Genomic DNA, 8,052 nt, shown 5'->3' with positions numbered 1-8,052 from the left:
TTTTTGTCTCTGCTTGTTTGCTTGTTTTTGCCCACACATATGAGATGCATCACAGTGCCTGGTGTTTGTGGAGATCAAAGGAGGACACTGAGTTCCCTGAAACTGTTGATACAGATGATTGTGAGCCACCATGTGGGTGCTGAAAACCAAACCTAGGTCCTCTCCGAGAGCAGCGAGTTCTCCTAAGCCCGTACAGTGTACAAACTGTATCATGTTGCTGATTTGTCTGCTAAAATTCCTTCCTTCTGTTGAGGATGCCACAAAGAGATATGCCTTTCCCCATCTGAACTGTGAACAAATAACAAAACAGAAATGAACACACTTCCTTGGGTGTGCTGCTCTGACAGGTTGGATGATACCAGATTACGGAGCCAGATGGCTCTGCTTCCTAGACTTGGTGTACTAGGCTAACCTCAGCCAGATCTCTTCCTCCTTCAATTCCCAGAAGAAAGGCTTCCATCTGCTCAGCATGCCCAGTTCTTACTTCGAATCATGTCAGGATGGTAAGGTCTCATCTACTTCCAGGTCAGAGGGGGAAGAGAGGGGAGCAAAGTTATAGTCCAGGCTACACCTCTGTCACAGGTTGAGATGTTAGAAATGAAAAAGATGCTGAGACAGCAACACCTGGTACTGAGAACAGCAATCATTTGTTGTCTACCAAGGCTCAGTACATCAATGGTGGCCTCAGGCATTTGGAACCACACCGAAGCATTAAAAGACATAACATCCTGACTGTGTGACCCTCCTCCTCTTGGCAGATACATCCCCATTGAACCGTGTGCAAGCATTATCCTTTGTCTCTCGATGTTTAGGCCCCTCCTTGTTATGGTAGAACTTTAGAGCTTCCTCAAACTGCTCATTTGTTGTATGCATCTTTTTCAGGCTGTCTACTGACGGGTTCTATCCATCCTGCTTCCCTTCATTCCAGGGATGGTGACCATTCAGACAGAGCAGAAAGATGGAATGTGTGCCGTCTGTCAGCCTGGAGGTGGTAAGTATAGGGGCTCTCCATTTGTTCTTCTCTTAGCCAGATTTGTCAGGGGCTGCTGTTTCCATCTGTAATGGACCATTTGTAAATATAGCATAGCAAAGCCCCATTTGAAATGCAATTTTGTTAGAGGTAATGGCTATGTAACCATACCCTACCTTGAATTGGACCTGCCACAACACAAATTTTGACCACAGGATATGAGATAGATGGGGGCAGACAGGCCCTGGCTTTAACTCCTCTGATTATTTTATTTTATTGGACATGTTCCTCCATCCTTTAAACAAATGGCAACCATCCCCTTATGAGAAACCACATGGGATTTCTGTTCATCTCTCCTAGTCAATGTATCAGACAAATGAGGATCCAGCTGTGATCCAGAAAGCTGGTCCTCAGCTGACCTGCCCTTGACCTCAGAAGTGACAATAACATCTCCCCTCAACCTATAGGCCTGGCTAGTTTATATGACCTTCCAAAAAAACTACAGATATAAGCTAACAACTTCTGCTGTGCTAAGCATTAAATTTTAGACTGGATAACACCTACAGACACTGCCCAGGGCTGTCCTTCAGAGTAATATTGTTAGATGTAGCAATATTGTTGCTAAGAATGAACACATATCTTCACATAAAATGCATGTCATGTATTTAACATTAGTGCTAACCAACACGGTTACCCTTGTTCGGGAAAATATAGCCTATATTATTCATATGATGACAGGATTATGGAGAAGAACTTTTCTCACGATGTATCCATACCCTTACCTGACAGCAGTTTTTTTGACTTTCTTCATTTTACATGTTTTACTTAAATTAATCTAAGCTCCTGTACCCTGATTGAATCCAGAGAAACCCAACAGAAAGAGACATTTTCAGGATAATCAGGAGGAGAAGGGTGAGACAAGGGAAAAGAGAAGTTGTTAAACTTTGAAATAAGCTCCCATCTAGAGTTTTACATTAGATGATAGAAAACACACTTTCCCAAAACAAACTACATACTAAATTGACTGGGGTGCACATGAGCATAGGTTTAATAGAGTCAGCTCTACTCTTGTAATTACTCAGGAAGTTTTGTAACACACACATACACACGCACACACATGCACAGTCATGCTCTGGCGTTTCAGGTGGCTAAACCAGTCTGGTCACAGGTCGCTAGAGAAAGTCATGAGCAGATGCACACTGGAAGTTTCTGATTTATGTAGTAGGCTTGCAGCAAACAATTCACTGTTGTTGATTAAATCACTGCGAGTAGATTAAGTTCTGGTGGCGAAAGGGCTAAAGCAGAGCAATCCATTTCTGCTTCCCAAAGCACTTATGCACATGCATCTTAAGCCAAGGCAGACTCCAGATAAGCAGGCGCTAAGCAGGAGCAGGAACGAATTCAGAGCCTTTGAAAAAAAGCCAAGAACACTTCCCCATGTGCTGGTTGTCTTCCTCGTTTTATCTACCAAAAGTAAAAACTGAGATAAATTTTTCTGTCCACCAAATAATTTTCCAGTAGTTTGTACAACATATTGGGTAGTAGGCAATTAACTGGTCTGGCCTCATCTTAATTAATAATTCATTTAGGAAATGTTTATTTCTCAATTATACTCTGATAATATTACTGTACTTTAATTGGTTTCCTATTGCCTAAAGAGTTTGTAAAAATAATTACAGCAATGCATTACCATTTATTAAAGTTGAGGAGAGCTGTGTCCTCCCTAGGACACTCTCAACATTAGTACAACATGGGTGTATGTGGTCACCTCTCACAGGTCACCTGAATTCAGGTTCTAACTTTCTTCTCACTAGGAGAACCATTCCTCATCCATCCCCGGGTTTTCTCAGTAAAGAGACGTATTCATTGCATAGTCTTACTGTGTGCTGTTGCAATTAAACAAGCAAGCATATCTAAGGTGTCTAGAGCCTTCTCTGCTGTATAGCAGTAATTATGTGTAAGTTGTCACCACTTCCTGAATGACTTTCTCAACCCTTAATTATTAAACACTTCACACCATTTTATAAGCATTAAGAGTATCTTATTTTTGTTTTAATATTATGGTGGAGGGGTTTGCATTTACACATCTGTGTGTACATCCTGGATGCGCCTAAAACCAAGACTCACGTCAGTAAAACAATTTGTACAAGAGCACTTTAGTAGAAAGGGAACAGGTAATATATGGGCCCATTAGACATCACAGCATATTCCTACTCCCTATGCATTGCCTTACCCATTGATTTCCAAGGTGAGCATGCATTTACTCTTAGCCTCCCTTGAGACAATCCGATGGCAGATGGAGAACTGTACTCTTTTAAGAGTACACTGGCTGCTGTCCCACAGCCACTTCCAAAATCACCTGGAGGAGAGATGCGTGCTCCTTATCTCAAACAAGAGACCTTTGTGGGGCAATGAATGACCAGAGTTGTGCGTGTTATAGTTTAGGGAGCACGTGACCTTTGGTTGGGAGAGAAGATAGTTGAGGTGACTATGCCAAGGGCTGCCTACCTCAGATATCCTAGAGAATGAAGGGGGAATGCTATCAGAAGCAAACAAATACTTCCCAGGACCAGCTAGAACCTATAAGGAGGAAGCCAGCCTGGAGTCTGTAACGGATGAATTTCTGAACATTCCAGATGACGAGTACAGTTTGGAAGGACCAGCCACAGCAGCAGGCAGATACTCTCTGCTAAGGCCACTCTGCTAGAAGTGTCTATCTCCAAGATCTAAATTATGTATCGAAACTCTGTCTTCTAAATGGCCCCTTAGGAGAGACATAGGAGAACCTTCTCTTGTGCAGTATTAATACCAGTCACATTCATGGGCCGTGATAGCTGTTTCCGTGGAGTCTGAGAAACGTCTAATCGGAAAGAAGGGAGAAGCAGAATCGAAGGGGCAGGTATAAAAACGCTGTCCCCTGACTAGGCAGTGCAGACTTCCAAGCTTCATTCTGACTCAGAGCAAAAGTTATGTTACATGCTAGTTTGTCAACTGGATACAAACTAGAGTCACCTAGAAAAAGAGAACCTCAACTAGAAATCGCTTCTACCAGATTGGCCTGTGGGAAAACTCATGGTTCATTTCTTGATTAATGACTCATATGTGAGGACCCCATACAATGTAGTAGTGTCCCCCCCCCACCCACCGTGGGGAGATGGTCCTGAGCTATATAAGAAAGGTAGCTGAGAAATTGATGGGGAACAAGTCAGTAAACAACATCCCTCCATGTTTCCTGTTTCTGCTCTCTCTTGAGTCCCTACCCTGATTTCCCTCAATGATAGACTGTAATTGGAACATGTAAGCCAGATAAACTGACACTCAGAAAGTTGTTTTTGTTCATGGTGTTTATCACAGAAATAGAAAACAACCCAGAACAGATTGTGACCTAGAATATGATTTGAGTTCTGAGGATTGCACTAGTCCGGACATTCATATTCCTTCCAAGAGTCTACACTTGGCAGCAGCCAAACCTTAAGGTATTTAATATTAGCTGAGACTGTTCTAGAAGCAGCAAATAATTGGAAAGAACACACTTGCATATGTGAAAGGAGGCAAAGAATTTCAAAGTCTAAACATCAGCCTGTCTCCTCCAGTATGGAAGCAAAGTATAGCGACTAGCCTTCACACAAGAAAATATTCAACATGCGCAGATCATATTTTGTCACTTTCCTCATGGAAGGATGTTTTTCTGCTGACAAACTTTCTGACTCACTAAAGAGAAAAATCTTACCTGGACACTATGTAAATTGACAATATGACTACTCCGAGGAGGGCTTTTATTCAAGATAGGAGAGAGAGAACAGCTTTTCTCTGGAAGAGTTCAGAGAAGAGAGAGAAATTAGTAGACTGAACATAGTCAGCAAAGAGAGGGGGAAGAAGGAGAAGGAGTGGGTGAAACCAACAGGAAGACAAAGGGGGGACGAAGAGAAAGAGAGAACATAGCCAAAATAGCAGGGTTATAAAGAGAAATGAATAGCTGGGTAGGAGAAGCCCATGAGTTACAGAAGTTTAGAATGTAAGGGACGTGAGAACTGAGAAGAACCAATGCTAACATGGAGTCTAAAATGTCAAGCAGCATTTGTGACACTGAGGGAGCCTCCAAATCCATCATGTGCTTTAATATGCATTACATACAGCCATCTGTCCCTTCTGACAGTGATAAGGGGGATGGCTCCTTTGGTAGAGAGGACTCTGCTTAGCATGTTCCTAGGGAATGCTGGGTTTGGTCTGACCACCAGAATTTGAGGAAATGGAGTTGACTTTGGATGTGACAGACCCCACTAGCCCACTTATCTTGAGGATGCCTTCCTTGACCTACTGTACCTATAAAATATTCTAGATTGTGAATTCACTCCAAAGCCATATTCTGTTGTCAGGGTCAGTCCCATAAGCAGTAGTGTATATCTGGTCCCCAAGCATTTGTTTCCTGTCCTGTTACTCAAATTCTTCTGAGTTCAGGTGGAGATAGAAGATTGGGATAGTGGATCAACTAACTATGGGGAATGAAATGGCAAAAACTAGGGAAGCTTCCTTGAATGTTCACTATGGAAAAATAAGTATGTTGCCACTATGACCCACAGCATTAGTGCTGTGGATTTGTGAATAATGATGCACTTCTGTACTATCTGTATCCACCATCTCTGTCTTCCTTCTTGCTTCAATGGATGGTTCACTGCTCGGTGAAGTCTTCACATGCTCACTCTGTGCTCTGCCTTCTCCACACTCTATGATAGTTTTTTACCCACCTTCATTCAAGGTTTTTGTTGAGATGGCCGTACCCCTTGTCATTGCTGACCTCAGAACATGCAAATCTCCCACTAAACTCAAGTTATCCTTCATCTTCTCAGCTGGTCCCTCTCTGTATTGATGCTCCCCACAGCCCTTCTTCTATATGCAATGCACAATGTTTGCTGAAATCAGTTGCAATAAAGCAGAGTTCAGACCAAAATGGGTTTCTGAAGTCCTGTGCCAAAGGACATGTACAAGTTGATTGTTTCAAAGAACTTACACCCTGTACTCTCTTCTTTCTCTTTGACTTTTTCATATAACCCTTTCGTTTTCTGGGTCTTTTCTTACCTCACAATCACAGATCAAACTTGGAGCATACATCAAACAGCAGGGGTCATACCTGGTCTCAACAATAAATGAAAACAATTTCCACTTGCATGTTGACTGAGAATAAAAAAAAACTCAAAGGGCATGTCATTATTTGCAGGTTCTTGGACAAAGATATGACCCCAAAGACCAGTTAGTTCTACTAGTCTTTGAGTACTGAAGTAGCCAAGAAATCATTTAGAGAAGATAAGGGTTTGAAGATGTTCTGTAATAAGGGTTTGCTTTTGCCTTAAGAATGTTCACACCCTATGTAGGTGCTTGCTCCAAGAGAAAAGCTATACAGGAAGAGCCCCAGTTGCACTTGGTAACTTGAAATGCTGAGTCAGATAAATCTTTTGTAAATCTAGGTATGTTTCCCTTTCTCCAATGTAAGAATAATGAGAGTCTAAATGTCAACTTACTCAATGGAACTTTGTGAGCACTTATGAATGTAATATAAAAATAATCATAAATTAGGCAATGGTGATACACACCTTTAATCCCAGCACTCAGGAGGCAGAGGCAGGTGGATCTCTATGAGTTTGAGGTCAGCCTAGGTCTATAAGAGCTAATTCTAGAACAGGCTCCAAAGCTACAGAGAGACCCTGCCTTAAAACACCACACACACACACACACACACACACACACACAAAACATAGGTTCCATAATAAATCCACTGTTGTTTTTTTTAAAGATATATTTATATTATTAATGCATATGTGCTTGCACAAGTTCACATGTACCATGTGCATGTAGAAACCCAGGGGCTGAAAGAGTGTTGCCAGATGCCCTGAAACTGGAGTTAGAGGTGTTTCTCAATAGTCTTGGTCAATGTGGGTCAGGTTCATTTGAAACTGGAGTTAGGGGTGTTTCTCAATGGTCTTGGTCAATGGGGGTCAGGTTCATTTGCCAGGTCAGGTTCATTCTGTGTCCTTGCCTTCCTTGTGAATGTGATGATGATCACAACCTCGACAATTAAAATGATGTTTGGCATCATAAACTTCTCCATAAAGTTCTCCATGAAGTTAACCGTTATCAGGTGCCGTCTGATGAGACCAGAGCAGGACACAGGAGCCAGCAGAGCCCTGTGCTCTTAGGGTTCTTCATCCCCAGTCACCCACTGGCAATGCCTGGGGTCTCGTCTGCCAACTTGGGGGAATAGATATGCTGTAGGGCAAGGTTGAGAACGACCTATGTGGTATACATGACCTAGTTAAATTCAGCTAGGCTGAATGCTGGGAGAAAGAGGGCAGAGTCAGAGAGAATCCCTGTAGCCCTGCCAGAGACAGACACCAAAATGTTAGCCAGTAAACCACAGCCACATGGCAATGCACAGATTAATAGAAATGGGTTAAATTAATATGTAAGAGTTAGCCAATAAGAAGTTAGAGCTAATGGGCCAAGCAGTGATTTAATTAATACAGTTTCTGTGTGATTGTTTCGATTCTGGGCATCCGGGATGAACAAGCAGCTCCATAGAATAAATATCCTGGGGAACATAGGAGGGAAATAAACTCTGAGCCTCTTTATTCTGCCTGGCTGGAGACATTTGGAGTCAGAGCACTGATAAACTACGTTTGGCATTAAGGCTTTGGGTTTAATATGGGCGTTGAACACAGAATGAAAGTTTAGATTGAGAAAGGCCCTTGTTTTGGTAGCTTGGAATTCCAGACACAGTTGGCAATTCAGATTACAGGAAACCATGCAAGCACAGTGACAGAGAAAGAACGAGAGCCCTTCTCAGTGGAGGGCTTTCTCTGTTTGCACCACAGGAAACCTGCTTTTCAGGAGCTGATCTGAGAAGAGGGAAACGCAGCATTTCTCTGCAGAGAACTCAAGCTTTTTCCCCCCCGCACTCAAGTGTGGGCTGGGAATCGGAAGCGAATAAAAACTCCAGGGTCTGCGTGGAGGAGGCTCATCTCCATCTTTGTCCTCACATTTAGGCTTGACTTGGGATTCATGAGCCATCCATCAGACCAATAGTCTTC

Source organism: Microtus ochrogaster, unplaced genomic scaffold (assembly GCF_000317375.1).
Source record: "Microtus ochrogaster isolate Prairie Vole_2 unplaced genomic scaffold, MicOch1.0 UNK5, whole genome shotgun sequence".
Lineage (NCBI taxonomy): Eukaryota > Metazoa > Chordata > Mammalia > Rodentia > Cricetidae > Microtus > Microtus ochrogaster.
The sequence above is the reverse complement of the archived record's forward strand: the minus strand, read 5'-3'. Positions refer to the sequence as shown.